General features: G+C 38.5%; 1 protein-coding gene across 1 annotated transcript in view; it reads left to right on the plus strand.

The window, feature by feature from the left end:
- The window catches only part of LOC129769042 (protein cortex), a 218,902-nt gene extending 197,154 nt beyond the window's left edge, over positions 1-21,748 (plus strand). The window contains exons 7-8 of the transcript XR_008741798.1: positions 17,970-18,118; positions 21,640-21,748. The gene's annotated coding sequence lies outside the window, so the exon portion shown is untranslated. The remainder of the gene's footprint in view (positions 1-17,969; positions 18,119-21,639) is intronic.
- Positions 21,749-23,412: the final 1,664 nt, after the last annotated feature.

Consider the following 23,412-nt stretch of genomic DNA (forward strand, 5'->3'; position numbering starts at 1 on the left):
TCAAGATTTACGTGTGATATCAGAAAAAAAATCTAAAATATGTTTTTCATTCTTTTGACTTTTCATGAGATCGATCCACCAAATTTCGGGGGATGAGAGTTACGTAAGAGGTATGGTCCAGTTCTCAGATTCAAATGATAGAGGAGATCACGCACTACAAATCTACATCATCAAACTCAAGATTTTCGTGTGATATCAGAGAAAAATTCTAAAATATATTTTTCATTCTTTCGGTTTTTCAAGAAATCGATCCACTAAATTTCGGAGGATGAGAGTTACGTTAGAGGTATGGTCCAGTTCTCAGATTCAAATAATAGAGGAGATCAAGCACTACAAATCTGCATCATCAAACTCAATATTTTCGTGGAACATCAGAAAAAAAATCGAAAATATGTTTTTCATTCTTTCGATTTTTCATGAAATCGATCCACCCACTAAATTTCGGGGGATGAGAGTTACGTAAGAGATATGGTTCAGTGCTTATATTCTTATGATAGAGGAGATCAAGCACTACAAACCTGCATCATCAAACTCAAGATTTACGTGTGATATCAGAAAAAAAATCTAAAATATGTTTTTCATTCTTTTGACTTTTCATGAGATCGATCCACCAAATTTCGGGGGATGAGAGTTACGTAAGAGGTATGGTTCAGTTCTTATATTCTTATGATAGAGGAGATCAAGCACTACAAACCTGCATCATCAAACTCAAGATTTACGTGTAATATCAGAAAAAAATTCAAAAACATGTTTTACATTCTTTCGATTTTTCATGAAATCGATCCACCCACTAAATTTCGGGAGATGAGAGTTACGTAAGGGGTATGGTCCAGTTCTTATATTCTTATGATAGAGGAGATCAAGCACTACAAATCTGCATCATCAAACTCAAGATAAACGTGTGATATCAGAAAAAAAAATCGAAAATATATTTATCATTCTTTCGATTTTTCATAAAATTGATCCACTAAATTACGTGGGATGAGAGTTACGTAAGGGGTATGGTCCAGTTCTTATATTCCTATGATAGAGGAGATCAAGCACTACAAACCTGCATCATCAAACTCAAGATTTACGTGTGATATCAGAAAAAAAATCTAAAATATGTTTTTCATTCTTTTGACTTTTCATGAGATCGATCCACCAAATTTCGGGGGATGAGAGTTACGTAAGAGGTATGGTCCAGTTCTCAGATTCAAATGATAGAGGAGATCACACACTACAAATCTGCATCATCAAACTCAATATTTTCGTGGAACATCAGAAAAAAAATCGAAAATATGTTTTTCATTCTTTCGATTTTTCATGAAATCGATCCACCCACTAAATTTCGGGGGATGAGAGTTACGTAAGAGGTATGGTTCAGTTCTTATATTCTTATGATAGAGGAGATCAAGCACTACAAACCTGCATCATCAAACTCAAGATTTACGTGTGATATCAGAAAAAAAATCTAAAATATGTTTTTCATTCTTTTGACTTTTCATGAGATCGATCCACCAAATTTCGGGGGATGAGAGTTACGTAAGAGGTATGGTTCAGTTCTTATATTCTTATGATAGAGGAGATCAAGCACTACAAACCTGCATCATCAAACTCAAGATTTACGTGTGATATCAGAAAAAAATTCAAAAACATGTTTTACATTCTTTTGATTTATCATGAGATCGATCCACCAAATTGCGGGGGATGAGAGTTACGTAAGAGGTATGGTCCAGTTCTCAGATTCAAATGATAGAGGAGATCACGCACTACAAATCTACATCATCAAACTCAAGATTTTCGTGTGATATCAGAGAAAAATTCTAAAATATATTTTTCATTCTTTCGGTTTTTCATGAAATCGATCCACTAAATTACGTGGGATGAGAGTTACGTAAGGGGTATGGTCCAGTTCTTATATTCTTATGATAGAGGAGATCAAGCACTACAAACCTGCATCATCAAACTCAAGATTTACGTGTGATATCAGAAAAAAAATCTAAAATATGTTTTACATTCTTTTGACTTTTCATGAGATCGATCCACCAAATTTCGGGGGATGAGAGTTACGTAAGAGGTATGGTCCAGTTCTCAGATTCAAATGATAGAGGAGATCACGCACTACAAATCTGCATCATCAAACTCAATATTTTCGTGGAACATCAGAAAAAAAATCTAAAATATGTTTTACATTCTTTTGACTTTTCATGAGATCGATCCACTAAATTTCGGGAGATGAGAGTTACGTAAGAGGTATGGTTCAGTTCTTATATTCTTATGATAGAGGAGATCAAGCACTACAAACCTGCATCATCAAACTCAAGATTTACGTGTGATATCAGAAAAAAATTCAAAAACATGTTTTACATTCTTTCGATTTTTCATGAAATCGATCCACCCACTAAATTTCGGGGGATGAGAGTTACGTAAGGGGTATGGTCCAGTTCTTATATTCTTATGATAGAGGAGATCAAGCACTACAAATCTGCATCATCAAACTCAAGATAAACGTGTGATATCAGAAAAAAAAATCGAAAATATATTTATCATTCTTTCGATTTTTCATAAAATTGATCCACTAAATTACGTGGGATGAGAGTTACGTAAGGGGTATGGTCCAGTTCTTATATTCCTATGATAGAGGAGATCAAGCACTACAAACCTGCATCATCAAACTCAAGATTTACGTGTGATATCAGAAAAAAAATCTAAAATATGTTTTTCATTCTTTTGACTTTCCATGAGATCGATCCACCAAATTTCGGGGGATGAGAGTTACGTAAGAGGTATGGTTCAGTTCTTATATTCTTATGATAGAGGAGATCAAGCATTACAAACCTGCATCATCAAACTCAAGATTTACGTGTGATATCAGAAAAAAATTCAAAAACATGTTTTACATTCTTTTGATTTATCATGAGATCGATCCACCAAATTGCGGGGGATGAGAGTTACGTAAGAGGTATGGTCCAGTTCTCAGATTCAAATGATAGAGGAGATCACGCACTACAAATCTACATCATCAAACTCAAGATTTTCGTGTGATATCAGAGAAAAATTCTAAAATATATTTTTCATTCTTTCGGTTTTTCATGAAATCGATCCACTAAATTACGTGGGATGAGAGTTACGTAAGGGGTATGGTCCAGTTCTTATATTCTTATGATAGAGGAGATCAAGCACTACAAACCTGCATCATCAAACTCAAGATTTACGTGTGATATCAGAAAAAAAATCTAAAATATGTTTTACATTCTTTTGACTTTTCATGAGATCGATCCACCAAATTTCGGGGGATGAGAGTTACGTAAGAGGTATGGTCCAGTTCTCAGATTCAAATGATAGAGGAGATCACGCACTACAAACCTGCATCATCAAACTCAAGATTTTCGTGTGATATCAGAACAAAAAAATCGAAAATATATTTTTCATTCTTTCGATTTTTCATGAAATTGATCCACTAAATTGCGGGGGATGAGAGTTACGTAAGAGGTATGGTCCAGTTCTTATATTCTTATGATAGAGGAGATCAAGCACTACAAACCTGCATCATCAAACTCAAGATTTACGTGTGATATCAGAAAAAAAATCTAAAATATGTTTTTCATTCTTTTGACTTTTCATGAGATCGATCCACCAAATTTCGGGGGATGAGAGTTACATAAGAGGTATGGTTCAGTTCTTATATTCCTATAATAGAGCAGATCAAGCACTACAAACCTGCATAATCAAACACAAGAATGTCATGTGATATCAGAAAAAAATTCGGAAATATAATATTCATTCTTTCGATTTTTCATGAAATCGATTCTTAGATTCGAATGATAGAGTAGATCACGCATCGCAAAAAAAAGTTATATTCGGGAACATAGGGCCCTATTCCAGAAAACGAGACGAGCAGACGAGCGCTCGTCTCGTTTGTTTTCATATTCCAGAATCCGAGCTCGACTAAAAACAGACGAGTAGCTCGTCTGGCTCGACGACCGTTTGGCCGCGCTCGTCGATGAATCAGTCGAATCGTCTAGTTTGTTTGATGTGTTTGTTCACCTTGTTGATTGAAAACATCGGTATTCTTCTGCTCCGCCTTTATCTTCAAAAATTGTTTCACGACTAAACTAGTATTGCATAAGCAATGTATGTTTTCAACTGCAACCATCAAATTCAATTCAGTAATTGCAAGATTTTACAGATTTTCAAATGGACCTCTCCCAAACAACACAACCAAATGTAAACATTGAACTCATATCCAGGGATGCTAGATGATTGTTTTGCATATATGAACACGGCACGAAAAGGGTCTTCACATATTGAACGAAAATGAGTAATTCAAAACAACTACTTTATTGGAAATACGTATATATAGATTTAAAACTTTTCTTGATAAATCGTTGATTAGGTGAACAAACATTGCCCCCAATAAATCCATAATAACAAAACGTCTGATGATAACACACAACCATATGCTCGAGGAAAAATATTAATGAAACCAAAAGATATATGAAACTTATTCCTTTTTGTTGTTTTTTTTTTTTTAATATTTTGGCACTGAGAAAAGAGTATCGATTGATCAATTTTAAAACTGTTTGTTGTTTTTCTCAAAACAAAAACATGTCTTCTTATCTGACTTCACTGATCATACTGAGAAAAACTGATTTCTCATGAATTTGATCCACTAAATTTTTGAAGGATGAAAGTAACGTAAGAGTTATGGTCCAGTTCTTATATTCAATCTGCATATTTATTCGTGTAATATCAGGGAAAAATCGAAAACATGTTTTTTATTCTGACCTATTCGACAAATAAAATTAAAAACATTTTGATTGTTTCTATTCGCCAAAAACAAGGAAAATGACACATTCTCCATTTATAACTTACTTTTCGAACAGAAGCAAATCGAACGAAACGCAAAAACAACTCGAACGAAAATCGGATTTCTGAAGTAACATTTCTGTTAGTATTGTAAGACTATTTGTTGTTGCAAATAAAATAACTTAGGTACTTAAGGACATTAGAGCTTTGAAATAAAAAGACGATTCGTAATATTTATTAAACATAATTTTACAAGCTTATTCGTTGAATTGATAATCCAGTGATCCAGTTCATTTCCTCGGGGTGATCCACAACGGTACATGAAAAAAAGAAATATTAGAAAAATTTAATGAAATAATAAATCAATATTATCAAAAACATAACATTAAATATTAACGTTTTAGAAAGCATTCTCGTATAAAAAAATTATTTCCAAATGATTTTTGATAGACCGCGAGATATAGAACTAGTTTTTGAAATTTCCAAATTCGAATCGATACTTTATTCGATAGTTTTTCATACCGCGACTGAAGAGGTTTCGTTATAGGTTGTCTTGAAGTAACCGAAGGACTTCCTCTTATATTTAAAAGGATAACTATTTATAACGCGACCGAAGAGGTTTCATCATGGGTTGCCTCGAAAGGAACCGGAGGAATTCCTCTTATATTTGAATCGATATTTATTTATTACGCGACCGAAGAGGTTTCGTCATGGGTTACCTCGAGAGGAACCGGAGGAATTCCTCTTATATTTGAATCAATATTTATTTATTACGCGACCGAAGAGGTTTCGTCATGGGTTACCTCGGAAGGAACCGGAGGAATTCCTCTTATATTTGAATCAATATTTATTTATTACGCGACCGAAGAGGTTTCGTCATGGGTTACCTCGGAAGGAACCGGAGGAATTCCTTTTATATTTGAATCGATATTTATTTATTACGCGACCGAAGAGGTTTCGTCATGGGTTACCTCGGAAGGAACCGGAGGAATTCCTCTTATATTTGAATCAATATTTATTTATTACGCGACCGAAGAGGTTTCGTCATGGGTTACCTCGAAAGGAACCGGAGGAATTCCTCTTATATTTGAATCGATATTTATTTATTACGCGACCGAAGAGGTTTCGTCATGGGTTACCTCGAAAGGAACCGGAGGAATTCCTCTTATATTTGAATCAATATTTATTTATTACGCGACCGAAGAGGTTTCGTCATGGGTTACCTCGGAAGGAACCGGAGGAATTCCTCTTATATTTGAATCAATATTTATTTATTACGCGACCGAAGAGGTTTCATCATGGGTTACCTCGGAAGGAACCGGAGGAATTCCTCTTATATTTGAATCGATATTTATTTATTACGCGACCGAAGAGGTTTCGTCATGGGTTACCTCGGAAGGAACCGGAGGAATTCCTCTTATATTTGAATCAATATTTATTTATTACGCGACCGAAGAGGTTTCGTCATGGGTTGCCTCGAAAGGAACCGGAGGAATTCTTCTTATATTTAAATCGATAATTACTTATAACGCGACCGAAGAGGTTTCGTCATGGGTTGCCTCGAAAGGAACCGGAGGAATCCCTCTTTTATATTAATCGATAATTACTTATAACGCGACCGAAGAGGTTTCGTCATGGGTTGCCTCGAAAGGAACCGGAGGAATTCCTCTTATATTTAAATCGATAATTACTTATAACGCGACCGAAGAGGTTTCGTCATGGGTTGCCTCGAATGGAACCGGAGGAATTCCTCTTATATTTAAATCGATAATTACTTATAACGCGACCGAAGAGGGTTGCATGGGTTGGGTTGCCTCGAAAGGAACCGGAGGAATCCCTCTTATATATTAAACGATAATTACTTATAACGCGACCGAAGAGGTTTCGTCATGGGTTGCCTCGAAAGGAACCGGAGAAATCCCTCTTATATTATAAACGATAATTACTCATAACGCGACCGAAGAGGTTTCGTCATAGATTGCCTCGAAAGGAACCGGAGGAATCCCTCTTATATATTAAACGATAATTAATTATAACGCGACCGAAGAGGTTTCGTCATGGGTTGCCTCGAAAGGAACCGGAGGAATCCCTCTTTTATATTAAACGATAATTACTTATAACGCGACCGAAGAGGTTTCGTCATGGGTTGCCTCGAAAGGAACCGGAGGAATTCCTCTTATATTTGAATCGATATTTATTTATTACGCGACCGAAGAGGTTTCGTCATGGGTTACCTCGAAAGGAACCGGAGGAATTCCTCTTATATTTGAATCAATATTTATTTAGTACGCGACCGAAGAGGTTTCGTCATGGGTTACCTCGGAAGGAACCGGAGGAATTCCTCTTATATTTGAATCAATATTTATTTATTACGCGACCGAAGAGGTTTCATCATGGGTTACCTCGGAAGGAACCGGAGGAATTCCTCTTATATTTGAATCGATATTTATTTATTACGCGACCGAAGAGGTTTCGTCATGGGTTACCTCGGAAGGAACCGGAGGAATTCCTCTTATATTTGAATCAATATTTATTTATTACGCGACCGAAGAGGTTTCGTCATGGGTTACCTCGAAAGGAACCGGAGGAATTCCTCTTATATTTGAATCAATATTTATTTATTACGCGACCGAAGAGGTTTCATCATGGGTTGCCTCGAAAGGAACCGGAGGAATTCCTCTTATATTTGAATCGATATTTATTTATTACGCGACCGAAGAGGTTTCGTCATGGGTTACCTCGGAAGGAACCGGAGGAATTCCTCTTATATTTGAATCAATATTTATTTATTACGCGACCGAAGAGGTTTCGTCATGGGTTGCCTCGAAAGGAACCGGAGGAATCCCTCTTATATTATAAACGATAATTACTCATAACGCGACCGGAGAGGATTCGTCATGGGTTGCCTCGAAAGGAACCGGAGGAATCCCTCTTTTATAATAAACGATAATTACTTATAACGCGACCGAAGAGGTTTCGTCATGGGTTGCCTCGAAAGGAACCGGAGGAATCCCTCTTATATTTAAATCGATAATTACTTATAACGCGACCGAAGAGGTTTCGTCATGGGTTGCCTCGAAAGGAACCGGAGGAATTCTTCTTATATTTGAATCAATATTTATTTATTACGCGACCGAAGAGGTTTCATCATGGGTTACCTCGGAAGGAACCGGAGGAATTCCTCTTATATTTGAATCGATATTTATTTATTACGCGACCGAAGAGGTTTCGTCATGGGTTGCCTCGGAAGGAACCGGAGGAATTCCTCTTATATTTGAATCGATATTTATTTATTACGCGACCGAAGAGGTTTCGTCATGGGTTACCTCGGAAGGAACCGGAGGAATTCCTCTTATATTTGAATCAATATTTATTTATTACGCGACCGAAGAGGTTTCATCATGGGTTACCTCGGAAGGAACCGGAGGAATTCCTCTTATATTTGAATCGATATTTATTTATTACGCGACCGAAGAGGTTTCGTCATGGGTTACCTCGGAAGGAACCGGAGGAATTCCTCTTATATTTAAATCGATAATTACTTATAACGCGACCGAAGAGGTTTCGTCATGGGTTGCCTCGAAAGGAACCGGAGGAATCCCTCTTCTATAATAAACGATAATTACTTATAACGCGACCGAAGAGGTTTCGTCATGGGTTGCCTCGAAAGGAACCGGAGGAATCCCTCTTATATTTAAATCGATAATTACTTATAACGCGACCGGAGAGGATTCGTCATGGGTTGCCTCGAAAGGAACCGGAGGAATCCCTCTTTTATAATAAACGATAATTACTTATAACGCGACCGAAGAGGTTTCGTCATGGGTTGCCTCGAAAGGAACCGGAGGAATCCCTCTTATATTTAAATCGATAATTACTTATAACGCGACCGAAGAGGTTTCGTCATGGGTTGCCTCGAAAGGAACCGGAGGAATTCTTCTTATATTTGAATCAATATTTATTTATTACGCGACCGAAGAGGTTTCATCATGGGTTACCTCGGAAGGAACCGGAGGAATTCCTCTTATATTTGAATCGATATTTATTTATTACGCGACCGAAGAGGTTTCGTCATGGGTTGCCTCGGAAGGAACCGGAGGAATTCCTCTTATATTTGAATCGATATTTATTTATTACGCGACCGAAGAGGTTTCGTCATGGGTTACCTCGGAAGGAACCGGAGGAATTCCTCTTATATTTGAATCAATATTTATTTATTACGCGACCGAAGAGGTTTCATCATGGGTTACCTCGGAAGGAACCGGAGGAATTCCTCTTATATTTGAATCGATATTTATTTATTACGCGACCGAAGAGGTTTCGTCATGGGTTACCTCGGAAGGAACCGGAGGAATCCCTCTTATATTATAAACGATAATTACTCATAACGCGACCGGAGAGGATTCGTCATGGGTTGCCTCGAAAGGAACCGGAGGAATCCCTCTTATATTATAAACGATAATTACTCATAACGCGACCGGAGAGGATTCGTCATGGGTTGCCTCGAAAGGAACCGGAGGAATCCCTCTTCTATAATAAACGATAATTACTTATAACGCGACCGAAGAGGTTTCGTCATGGGTTGCCTCGAAAGGAACCGGAGGAATCCCTCTTATATTTAAATCGATAATTACTTATAACGCGACCGAAGAGGTTTCGTCATGGGTTGCCTCGAAAGGAACCGGAGGAATTCTTCTTATATTTAAATCGATAATTACTTATAACGCGACCGAAGAGGTTTCGTCATGGGTTGCCTCGAAAGGAACCGGAGGAATCCCTCTTTTATATTAATCGATAATTACTTATAACGCGACCGAAGAGGTTTCGTCATGGGTTGCCTCGAAAGGAACCGGAGGAATCCCTCTTATATTATAAACGATAATTACTCATAACGCGACCGGAGAGGATTCGTCATGGGTTGCCTCGAAAGGAACCGGAGGAATCCCTCTTCTATAATAAACGATAATTACTTATAACGCGACCGAAGAGGTTTCGTCATGGGTTGCCTCGAAAGGAACCGGAGGAATCCCTCTTATATTTAAATCGATAATTACTTATAACGCGACCGAAGAGGTTTCGTCATGGGTTGCCTCGAAAGGAACCGGAGGAATTCTTCTTATATTTAAATCGATAATTACTTATAACGCGACCGAAGAGGTTTCGTCATGGGTTGCCTCGAAAGGAACCGGAGGAATCCCTCTTTTATATTAATCGATAATTACTTATAACGCGACCGAAGAGGTTTCGTCATGGGTTGCCTCGAAAGGAACCGGAGGAATTCCTCTTATATTTAAATCGATAATTACTTATAACGCGACCGAAGAGGTTTCGTCATGGGTTGCCTCGAATGGAACCGGAGGAATTCCTCTTATATTTAAATCGATAATTACTTATAACGCGACCGAAGAGGTTTCGTCATGGGTTGCCTCGAAAGGAACCGGAGGAATCCCTCTTATATTATAAACGATAATTACTCATAACGCGACCGGAGAGGATTCGTCATGGGTTGCCTCGAAAGGAACCGGAGGAATCCCTCTTATATTTAAATCGATAATTACTTATAACGCGACCGAAGAGGTTTCGTCATGGGTTGCCTCGAAAGGAACCGGAGGAATTCTTCTTATATTTAAATCGATAATTACTTGTAACGCGACCGAAGAGGTTTCGTCATGGGTTGCCTCGAAAGGAACCGGAGGAATCCCTCTTTTATATTAAACGATAATTACTTATAACGCGACCGAAGAGGTTTCGTCATGGGTTGCCTCGAAAGGAACCGGAGGAATCCCTCTTTTATATTAATCGATAATTACTTATAACGCGACCGAAGAGGTTTCGTCATGGGTTGCCTCGAAAGGAACCGGAGGAATTCCTCTTATATTTAAATCGATAATTACTTATAACGCGACCGAAGAGGTTTCGTCATGGGTTGCCTCGAAAGGAACCGGAGGAATCCCTCTTATATTATAAACGATAATTACTCATAACGCGACCGGAGAGGATTCGTCATGGGTTGCCTCGAAAGGAACCGGAGGAATCCCTCTTTTATAATAAACGATAATTACTTATAACGCGACCGAAGAGGTTTCGTCATGGGTTGCCTCGAAAGGAACCGGAGGAATCCCTCTTATATTTAAATCGATAATTACTTATAACGCGACCGAAGAGGTTTCGTCATGGGTTGCCTCGAAAGGAACCGGAGGAATCCCTCTTTTATATTAAACGATAATTACTTATAACGCGACCGAAGAGGTTTCGTCATGGGTTGCCTCGAAAGGAACCGGAGGAATCCCTCTTTTATATTAATCGATAATTACTTATAACGCGACCGAAGAGGTTTCGTCATGGGTTGCCTCGAATGGAACCGGAGGAATTCCTCTTATATTTAAATCGATAATTACTTATAACGCGACCGAAGAGGTTTCGTCATGGGTTGCCTCGAAAGGAACCGGAGGAATCCCTCTTATATTATAAACGATAATTACTCATAACGCGACCGGAGAGGATTCGTCATGGGTTGCCTCGAAAGGAACCGGAGGAATCCCTCTTTTATAATAAACGATAATTACTTATAACGCGACCGAAGAGGTTTCGTCATGGGTTGCCTCGAAAGGAACCGGAGGAATCCCTCTTATATTTAAATCGATAATTACTTATAACGCGACCGAAGAGGTTTCGTCATGGGTTGCCTCGAATGGAACCGGAGGAATTCCTCTTATATTTAAATCGATAATTACTTATAACGCGACCGAAGAGGTTTCGTCATGGGTTGCCTCGAAAGGAACCGGAGGAATCCCTCTTATATTATAAACGATAATTACTCATAACGCGACCGGAGAGGATTCGTCATGGGTTGCCTCGAAAGGAACCGGAGGAATCCCTCTTTTATAATAAACGATAATTACTTATAACGCGACCGAAGAGGTTTCGTCATGGGTTGCCTCGAAAGGAACCGGAGGAATCCCTCTTATATTTAAATCGATAATTACTTATAACGCGACCGAAGAGGTTTCGTCATGGGTTGCCTCGAAAGGAACCGGAGGAATTCTTCTTATATTTAAATCGATAATTACTTATAACGCGACCGAAGAGGTTTCGTCATGGGTTGCCTCGAAAGGAACCGGAGGAATCCCTCTTTTATATTAATCGATAATTACTTATAACGCGACCGAAGAGGTTTCGTCATGGGTTGCCTCGAAAGGAACCGGAGGAATTCCTCTTATATTTAAATCGATAATTACTTATAACGCGACCGAAGAGGTTTCGTCATGGGTTGCCTCGAATGGAACCGGAGGAATTCCTCTTATATTTAAATCGATAATTACTTATAACGCGACCGAAGAGGTTTCGTCATGGGTTGCCTCGAAAGGAACCGGAGGAATCCCTCTTATATTATAAACGATAATTACTCATAACGCGACCGGAGAGGATTCGTCATGGGTTGCCTCGAAAGGAACCGGAGGAATCCCTCTTATATTTAAATCGATAATTACTTATAACGCGACCGAAGAGGTTTCGTCATGGGTTGCCTCGAAAGGAACCGGAGGAATTCCTCTTATATTTAAATCGATAATTACTTATAACGCGACCGAAGAGGTTTCGTCATGGGTTGCCTCGAAAGGAACCGGAGGAATTCCTCTTATATTTAAATCGATAATTACTTATAACGCGACCGAAGAGGTTTCGTCATGGGTTGCCTCGAAAGGAACCGGAGGAATCCCTCTTTTATATTAATCGATAATTACTTATAACGCGACCGAAGAGGTTTCGTCATGGGTTGCCTCGAAAGGAACCGGAGGAATTCCTCTTATATTTAAATCGATAATTACTTATAACGCGACCGAAGAGGTTTCGTCATGGGTTGCCTCGAATGGAACCGGAGGAATTCCTCTTATATTTAAATCGATAATTACTTATAACGCGACCGAAGAGGTTTCGTCATGGGTTGCCTCGAAAGGAACCGGAGGAATCCCTCTTATATTATAAACGATAATTACTCATAACGCGACCGGAGAGGATTCGTCATGGGTTGCCTCGAAAGGAACCGGAGGAATCCCTCTTTTATAATAAACGATAATTACTTATAACGCGACCGAAGAGGTTTCGTCATGGGTTGCCTCGAAAGGAACCGGAGGAATCCCTCTTATATTTAAATCGATAATTACTTATAACGCGACCGAAGAGGTTTCGTCATGGGTTGCCTCGAATGGAACCGGAGGAATTCCTCTTATATTTAAATCGATAATTACTTATAACGCGACCGAAGAGGTTTCGTCATGGGTTGCCTCGAAAGGAACCGGAGGAATCCCTCTTATATTATAAACGATAATTACTCATAACGCGACCGGAGAGGATTCGTCATGGGTTGCCTCGAAAGGAACCGGAGGAATCCCTCTTTTATAATAAACGATAATTACTTATAACGCGACCGAAGAGGTTTCGTCATGGGTTGCCTCGAAAGGAACCGGAGGAATCCCTCTTATATATTAAACGATAATTAATTATAACGCGACCGAAGAGGTTTCGTCATGGGTTGCCTCGAAAGGAACCGGAGGAATCCCTCTTATATTATAAACGATAATTACTCATAACGCGACCGAAGAGGTTTCGTCATGGGTTGCCTCGAAAGGAACCGGAGGAATCCCTCTTTTATATTAAACGATAATTACTTATAACGCGACCGAAGAGGTTTCGTCATGGGTTGCCTCGAAAGGAACCGGAGGAATTCCTCTTATATTTAAATCGATAATTACTTATAACGCGACCGAAGAGGTTTCGTCATGGGTTGCCTCGAATGGAACCGGAGGAATTCCTCTTATATTTAAATCGATAATTACTTATAACGCGACCGAAGAGGTTTCGTCATGGGTTGCCTCGAAAGGAACCGGAGGAATCCCTCTTATATTATAAACGATAATTACTCATAACGCGACCGGAGAGGATTCGTCATGGGTTGCCTCGAAAGGAACCGGAGGAATCCCTCTTTTATAATAAACGATAATTACTTATAACGCGACCGAAGAGGTTTCGTCATGGGTTGCCTCGAAAGGAACCGGAGGAATCCCTCTTATATTTAAATCGATAATCACATATAACACGAGCGAAGAGGTTTCGTTGTCAATCATCGAACATGAATCATTTTTCGAATTTTACAATATAGCATACTCATAAAAAATGCGGTCTACTTTTGATTCAACAAGAGTTTTTTTGTGTATTACGCCATTTTTGGTAGACAATGGAATAATTTTAAATAAACGTACCATAATGCTACCTTATTCTAATCAGTGCCTAACTCCGTTTACTTGACATAAAATACTGTATTACCTCAACGGAATTTGACATTGGATGGAATAACCTAGCATCTGGGTGTACCAAGAGAATTATTCGTTGAGTATCATGTAACAACGATGATCGTCTTTTGAAGATTCATATCTGATAGATAATAAAATTTGGCGACGCAAAGCAATAAAAAAGGGTATATAAAATAGAGTAAATATGAATACAGTAGAATTCCGATTATCCGCGGAATAGTCTGCTTAGTTCATCGCGAATAACGAAACTTGCGGATAACGCAAAAAATTATTAAAAATTAGTTCGAAACACGAAAAGAAGATATTTCAGCATGAAAACTACATTTTATCAATACAGAAATCATTAAACTATCCATCTACAAGGTCGAGGTCAGATAATGTGAAAGCTATGACCAAGACAAAAGTGCATGAAACTATCACAAATTCCGGGAAGGCATATGGATTTACTATGTAAGTCGCTGTCGTGCATAATCCGGACTGCGGATCATCCGATCGTGGATAATCGGGGTTCCACTGTATATAGATATAAATCGTTAAATATCACCGAATTCAGGACGTTGCGCCTTTCTCCAAATTACAGCAACACCATTTTTTCTCCATCATAGGTCTTCGTTTCTGTTTCGTAGGTTGCCATAGCTTATAAACGGATGATTGGATTCGAATCTAAAATGAATGGTAGTTAAAATGTGATAAAATCAATCGGGTAATTACTTTCCAGTTATACTTTATCGGACGCATCAAATTTTGTCATTTCCAAGACAAGTAATAATAACGAAGTTCAAGAAGGTAATCCGGAACCACGACAAAAATAATCCTCGATGCACAGAAAACTACTGCTAAGGGCTTGGTTATGTTATCCATCCACTAGCGTTCGCTACGCCATCAAGAAAACTCGAACGTTTGCTACAGTTGTACATCGATACAAATCCTGAAAACGATTTCAAAGATATAGATATTTGCATATTTTCCAATCCTTACCTTCCAATTTTTCTTACCATGATGCTAGATTCTGCCGACTCGAATTATCAATATCAAAATTGCCGTTCGACGCGAAACGCGTAACGCGAAATAATTTTTACTATGTGAGGTTTTTCCATTTACAAATACTCAGCAACTACCAAAACAAATTCGCGTTGACAGTGGAATAGTGTCGACGTCTGGTGGTGACTTCCAAATAGGGGCCATAATTTGGGTCCCGAACTAGTTAGTGTAATCTCTATCAGATTAGATGACACGAAACCAGTTTTAAAATGTTAAAATTTGAATGAAAATTTTAACATCATGTTTTTAAATTACTTGAAACACGTATTTCTGATTTTTTTTAACCATTTGACTATACATTTCTAACATTGTTACTGCAACATTTCATCATAATATAAAGTTTTCTTCAAAAATATTTTCGTACGAGATTTTTCACCACATCCAAAACAGTGTTTTTCGTTTAAACATAATACTAATTTTGTACGGAAAAGTTAATTTTCATTCATAGTTTTAATTTTAAAAAAGTGTTCATTCCGCCTGAAAATCAAATATTTTTTAACGTTCCCCTAAACTAGTAAACGAGACTCAATGCTGTCAACGCGGATACTGAAGTACAGCTGGGCGGCATCCGAGATGGAAAATGTAAGGTGGGAATATTTTTGAATCTGTGACGTCACACATTTTATTTATGTGTGTTACTTTTCTTATAATAATCCACTGCGTAGGAAAAGTATTGTTATTAAAAGTAAAAATAATTAGATGAAATGGACGAACTAGTTTTTTTACTTAAATTATTGATAGCGTTCAAAATCATGAGGACCCAACTGACATTTTAGCAGAAACTGAAACTTCAGTATTATTTGAACTCTAGAATTATATTATTTGAATTAATTATTTCGTGAAACAGCTGAAAACACAAATTACACAAACTACAGTATTTATTTTGTCAAGTTCATTCAAAAGACAAAGGAAAAAAAAATCAATGCATAAGATCTAAATGAACATTTCAGCTGCCACTTCGTTTTTCTCATTATCCAAGGAATTTTCGATACCTTCGTCTTTGAGCTGCGTGTAGCAAGATTCTAACGTCGCAAAGTAATTCAACAATTCTGCAGAAGGCTAACCTGGTTCGACCAAAAACGTAAATGAACAAAGTCAGAGTCACAGAATCAGCCGTATGGCACCCGCCATGTTTTTGATGCCAACATCTCACACGTCAGAAGTATTTGTTTTCTTCAAAACAGCGATCCGCGTTGACGGCAGTGAGCTTCATTTACTAGTTCAGGGGAGCGTCAAAGAACAGCTGATTTTCAGTCGGAGTGAACGTTTTCAAAATTAAAATTATGAATGAAAATTAGCTTTCCTATATCAAATTAGTATTCTGTTTAAATTAAAAACATTTTTGTTTGCAGGTGAGAAAAAGTCTCATACGAAAATTGTTTATGAAGACAACTTTATATTATAAAGAAAAAAATCAGCAACAATGTTGGAATTGTATGACCATATAGTTGAATGAAAGTCAGAAATACGTGTTTCTAATAATTGAATAACATAATGTGAAAATTTTCATTCAAATTTTAAAATTTGAAAACCGGCTTGGAACCCAAATTATGACTCAAACTTGAAGTCGACACCAGACGTCGACGTTATCGCGAATTACCAATTTACCACCATCTGACATATCGTGATGTCGATGATGAACATTTACAGCAGAGAGATACTGAGATAGGCGGTGACGGTAGGTAGAGTGAGATAGCGATAATCGTGTCATACACCTGCACAGAATCGTTTGTTCCTTTGACGGAGAAACATTTGACAGCGCATGGGGAAAAAAGGTTGCAAGTTTCTTCATGTAAAATGCACTTCAAAAATAAATTTTATTGACTCCATATGACCTAGATTGAGAAGCAATGTTTTCCGCTTGCGTCCTAGTTTAAGACGAATGAACTGAACAAACCCTCATTGTGAAAAATGTAATTACGATTGCTGACAAGAGACAAACTTCCATGAAGTTGCTCTAAAATCCAAAAATAGTAGACATTAGAATACTAATTCTGATATAAGAAATCAAATGTTCTGTTTTTATACGGTTTTATTTAGCTTGCCCTGTAATTTGCCGATTGATCTGAAATTCCTGTTGACCGATTGATCTGTAATTTGGAACACACCTTTATCTCTGCAGTCATTATAAAACTGCGTATTTCATTATTTTAATAGTTCAAGATGGCGGCCGCTACAAAATGGCGGATTACATATTTTCTCAAAACCTCATCAATATGGGTTTTTACCAAACACCATCAATATGGGTATCAAATGGAAGGGCTTGACTAGTAGAACAAAGTTATTCATTAGGAATGCAAGTCCAAAATGGCCGCCACAACAAAATGGCGGATTATATATTTTCTCAAAACCACATCAAAATGGCTACCAAATGAAAAGGCTTGACTAGTAGAACACAGTTATTCATGAGGAATGCAAATTCAAAATGGCCGCCACAACAAAATGGCGGATTACATATTTTCTCAAAACCCCATCAATATGGGTATTTACCAAACATCATCAATATGGGTATCAAATGGAAGGGCTTGACTAGTAGAACACAGTTATTCATAAGGAATGCAAGTCAAAATGGCCGCCACAACAAAATGGCGGATTATATATGTAACAGAGCTAAATAAAACACAGCCTTCTCGGTCAAGAGGTACGATACAAGAAAGAGAGAATTTATTTCAACGCCTGCTTATGTTTACATTGCAGCCTACTCCGATTCATGCCTACTACATCCCTCCCTTATTTTAATTAGATTTTATTATTCGATTAATTTCAGAAAACCATCAATTTACTCTAAACGTGAAATCTTATATAGAAAGTAGTCATTGAAATTTACAGGTCTTCGTTCTCACGGCCGCTACGTGTTGCTTGTACCCTTGGAAGTTCCTCAATAGTCTCGTGAGCAATACTTGACGGATTCGATTTCCTTCCGGTTTCAATTAGCGCGTCTCCGGTGATAGATTCTGTATTAATAGAACTTTCCAAAGGTTTGTTACAAACTAAATATTTTGCATGATTGATATGTCTATCTATTTCTACACCCGTGGGTAGATTCTCTACTGTAATTCTTGTCCCATTTTCCGCACTACAACGTTTGGTTGGGGGTTGAAATTAGTCGTCAGTTTACTTCGTTTTATCATATTCTTGAGAATGACATGATCACCAAAGTCAATGCTGGAATGTCTCGAACGCCTTCCAGCGTACAAAACTAAAAAGGAGAAAGGAAAGATATATGGTGACCAACATATATCTTTCCTTTCTCCTTTTTAGTTTTGTCTGCTTCCTTCATCTCCTTAATGTGTACATCTTCTTCTGTATGCTTTATTTCAGGAATCTTATCCTTCAAGGTTCTGCCAAACATCAACATAGCTGGAGACATATTTGTTATGGGATGTGGTGTGTTCCGATACGCTAATAAATAATCATATAAATCATTTTTCCAGTCACTGATCCGTATTGTTTTTAGCAGCGATCTATTATATCATTCTACCAGGCCATTCTGAAATGGCGCGTATGGAACTGAATGATTGATGGTTATATTATTGAATTTGCAAAAATTCACAAATTCCTCTGAACAAAAGGGTGGGCTGTTATCACAAACTATTTGTTCTGGATATCCAAACCTTGCAAATATCATTCGTAGTCGATGAACTGTTAATCGTGCAGTTGTTGATGTCATGATTTCAATTTACTACTAGAACAAGTAAATGAATTCCATTTAAACCTCAGTAAAATCTAGTGCTAATTTACGCCAAGGTCCATTAGGAATGATTGTTCTGCACATTGGTTCAGTATCTGGCTCCGAAACAAGAAGGCAACCATTAAAAGAATTAACGTAATCTGTAATTATTCTATCAATACGAATCCACCAAACTTTTTGCCTGAGTCGTTTCTTCATAGCGTCAATTCCGAGATGAGGTTCATGAGCGAGCTTCAGCATGCGTCAATGCAAAATTTGAGGGATAACTATCTTGTTTCCCTTTAATACAATTTTACCATCGGTTGAAAGATCGTTCACTATCAAGTTGTATCGATTCAATATTTTCGGCCACCGTTTCACAGAGTATGGTAACCAGTAGATCAGTTCTCGAATCTCTGGATCTGGATCTCTCAATGATTCCTTGACTTTCTAACTCCTTCAGATTAAGAAGCGTAAGCTCTTCAAGAGGGATGGGAATACGTCGATAAGCTTGTCCTACTAGAGGGGTAGAATTGTCTATTTTTATCGATGCACACATTTCTGAATGGTTAAACACATATATTTAGTTCAATTAATATGGAATATTAACTAATGTTATTATTGAAATACGAATTATTTACCTTCAATATAATGTAACTCCTGGGTAGACACGGCTTGTAGTAACTTGACTAACCCCAATTTTTCTGCAGAATTTCCACACAGCAAAGAGCATTTTCCATTCTGTATCACGAATAAATTCGTATGGCAGCTGACGTCTCCTTTTTTGACTTCCGCATCTACCTCACCGAGTACTGTTAAAGGTTCCTGTGATCCATAAGCCTGAAACACCTTGTTGCTGCCCTTTCTCACATCAGACGCGACAAACCCAATCCGTTTGAGTGTTTTCCAACCTTCCTCACTAAGCACATCTTCGTCAGCTCCGGTGTCCACAACAAATCTGATGATTACTCTCCCAAATCAAATGATCTGATCAAATTTCTTTCTATCATCTCGATAACTTCTATCCTTCCGCTCAAATTGATTGGGTTCCCTACGTGTTCCACGGCAGCACCGTGCATAATGTCCCAATTTTCTGCATAGATTACAACGTGAGTTACGGGCAGGACATTTCCGATCAGTTTGGAAATGATCTCCGGAACACCTTGTACATGACGTTTGAAACTTTTTCTTCGTCACAACATTCAATTCATCTGGTTTGTTCGGCGCACGTACTTCGCGTAGTTCATGAACTTCACGGATTCATAAGTCCGACCAATTTTTAGCAACTCTTCCAGTGATGTATCAGCTTCGAGATATTTTGCTCTCAGTTTGTCGTCTCCATTGGTAGCGTATACAATTTGATCCATGATCATCGAATCTGTTTGTTCACCAAATACACAAAGCTTCGCCTGGAATCGTAGCCGAATTGCAAATTGGTCGAGTTTCTCGTTAGATAGGAACTGAATTTGGCGAAACCTAAATCGCTCGTAGCGCAGAGTCATTCGGGGAGAATAATGGTTGTCCAAGATTTCCATGGCTGCCCGATATCGATTATCCAGCACACAGCCCTCTGTAGTACAGGTGTTTTGCGCAACTTTCCTTACGTCTGCGCCACCAAAACACATCAGCGCTTTATACATTTCGTCATGATCGTCAACCGCTTTTAGGGCCAAGTATGCCACGAACTGGTCTTTCCATGCTTCCCAACGAGACGATGTGAATCCATCACCCGTCTCAGTGAATGGGGTTATGTTGAATTTTACTGCAATCAAATTCGAGTCAAGTCTTCATTGCTTTATGCTCCTAGAAACATGTTGTCATAGGAACTGGTGATAATTTCCAAACATTTGTTTTCGTGATATTCTACTGACGGACTAGGATCATTTTCAACCCTCTACGTCTTTGAAAATGGACTGGAATTCACTTCCCTATCATTTTCACAAGCGGACTAGGATATTCCATGAATCCTCTTCGCTTTCTTCATTTGAGAGCAGGCTGGAATGACAATACATTCCCTATGTCTTTTATATGCGGACTAGAACTGCAAGTTCCCTTCGCTTATCTTTTTTAATTCACAAATAGTCTGAAAATTTTCCCTTTTTCCAGGCGATTGAACAAATTAATTAATTTTAATAATATTTACCATCCACATTTTCAATTTCTGTATTTCACCTTTTTTCACTGTCGTTTATCCTCGTCGCCAATGTAACAGAGCTAAATAAAACACAGCCTTCTCGGTCAAGAGGTAGGATACAAGAGAGAGAGAATTTATTTCAACGCCTGCTTATGTTTACATTGCAGCCTACTCCGATTCATGCCTACTACAATATATTTTCTCAAAACCACATCAAAATGGCTACCAAATGAAAAGGCTTGACCAGTAGAACACAGTTATTCATACGGAATGCAAATTCAAAATGGCCGCCACAACAAAATGGTGGATTACATATTTTCTCAAAACTCCATCAATATGAGTATCAAATGAAAGGGATAGACTAGTAGAACACAGTTATTCATGAAAAATGCAGATCCAAAATGGCGGAGTACATTTTTTCCAAACCCCATCAATATGGGTATCAAATTAAAGGGATTGACTAGTAGATCACAGCTATCTATGAAAATTCAAATCCAAATACAAGTGAACTACTTTTTTAAACGATTTCATTCAACTTGACCTTTTTGCATGTATGTTTGTATGTATGTTTGTATTGCCCTAGATTAATGAAGGAAGGGATGTGGTAACTACTAACTGCTACTTGCCTAATTATTTTCTAGCTTTTAGTATATTAAACCGTTTAACTTAAAAAGTTTATTTTTTATTTTTTTAAGATTCAAGTTTTTAGTACATTCACAACACTATACGCGAGGCGCGACAGGAAACAACACTTATTGCTTTTACAAACGTAAAAAGGATGTTAAATTTACCGTTTTAGTCTGCCGGTTTCGGGCTCGGTGCTGCCCATCTACAGGACGATGTCCGACTGAATTCCAGCAAAAAGAAAAACAGCTATGTACTGGTGTAGTACACATCGAAGAGAAGACAGGTCATTGGATGCTCTGTTTCGTCAAGTTGAATAAAGATGATGTAATCGGAGCTTAGAATTCATTCATAAGCGGCGACTCAGCAGTGTGAATGAACATGGATTCCCATGCATTAAGATGGGAAGCCTTTCTGACACACTTATTGAGTCTCGCGTTGTCCAAATCAATTTGATGATTCAGTCCGGTAGAGTGAGCTGCCACACTCGATTCGTTTCTTTCACCTTTTTTTTCATACTTTCAGCTTCCGACGGGTTTGGCCAATATACACAGCCGGGCAAGATTTGCACATAATCTCGTGGATACCGGACTTTTCATCCGACGGGATCTTGTCCTCGGGGGAACACAGGAGATTTTTCAGCATGTGGGCGCTCTTGTAGGCTATATGAAAGCCGTGTTTATTCAGTATCCCTCGAATGGCATTCGTCACTTTCGGGTAAAACGGGAGACCAATTCTTTGAATGTCCTCTTTTTGTGATTGAAGGATGGTTGCGTTTTGGCGGTGTTTCATTCTTTCATTCTCTTATGTTACCGGAGGATCTTATCTATGAACCCTTCGTTATAACTGTTGAGAAAGGCAGCCTCGTGGATTTTCTTCCTTTCTGCTTCGAATTCGGCTTTTTCCATCGGAATGTTAAATAGGCGGTGAGACATTGAATGGAAGGCGGCTTTCTTCTGTGCTTCAAAATGGTTGGAGTCGGATGTTATATACCGATCCGTGGAGGTCCATCCGACTCCTTTTCGACCGTGAATTTTATCGTAATATGCCAAGAATTTAACAAAATCAAAGTCTGCGACAGATAGCGCTCTTTTACAGCAGCAAAAATGTCATCCACGTAGCGACACGAAACATAAGGGAAGAGTCTTTCTTTTTGGAGATCTACTTCAAAATCGCTCATGAATACTTCAGCTAGAAGCGGAGATAGTTTGCTGCCCATGCTGAGTCCAAATGTCTGTTTATAAAACTCTCCTCTGAACGTGAAGAAGTTTTGGTTCATGCACTTCTGCTACTGTGAGATACGCCTTGATGTGGTGTGGTGGTGCTCTGCAGCGTTCCAAATGCCTACGTAAACTGCGGAGGGCCTCATTAACCGGTACGTTTGGAAACTGCGCAGTGACGTCAAACGAAACGAGTATTTCGCCCCGCCGCATCTCGAAATTTTTTAATTTGTCTACCAAATCAATTGAATTTTTTACGCTTTCACCGTGGGCTACCGGGTACTTCTTTAGTTCTTCAACCATCCTGTGTACCCTGGAACGCCGAGAAATAGCCTGATGAACCGCGATGTGGAATGGCTGCTGCTCGCACCGCTGTTTGTGTGTGAAGTGGCGTCAAGCTTCGTGCTGTCCGATCAGGGTGTGTCTTGTCGAAGGTCGTAACGCACGAGTGTGTGCATACAAGGTGGGATGATTCAGTTAAATATAACGGCCGTAACAAGCAAGGTTATCACTTCGCACTTGCGGTGTCACACACAACCAAGCTGCCATTTTCTCCGTCGGGGTGCATATATTGGAGGATATTGATCGCATTGCCACCGGGTTTTTATGTGGCGGCCATTTTGA

This window comes from Toxorhynchites rutilus, chromosome 2 (assembly GCF_029784135.1).
Source record: "Toxorhynchites rutilus septentrionalis strain SRP chromosome 2, ASM2978413v1, whole genome shotgun sequence".
NCBI classification, from domain to species: Eukaryota; Metazoa; Arthropoda; class Insecta; order Diptera; family Culicidae; genus Toxorhynchites; species Toxorhynchites rutilus.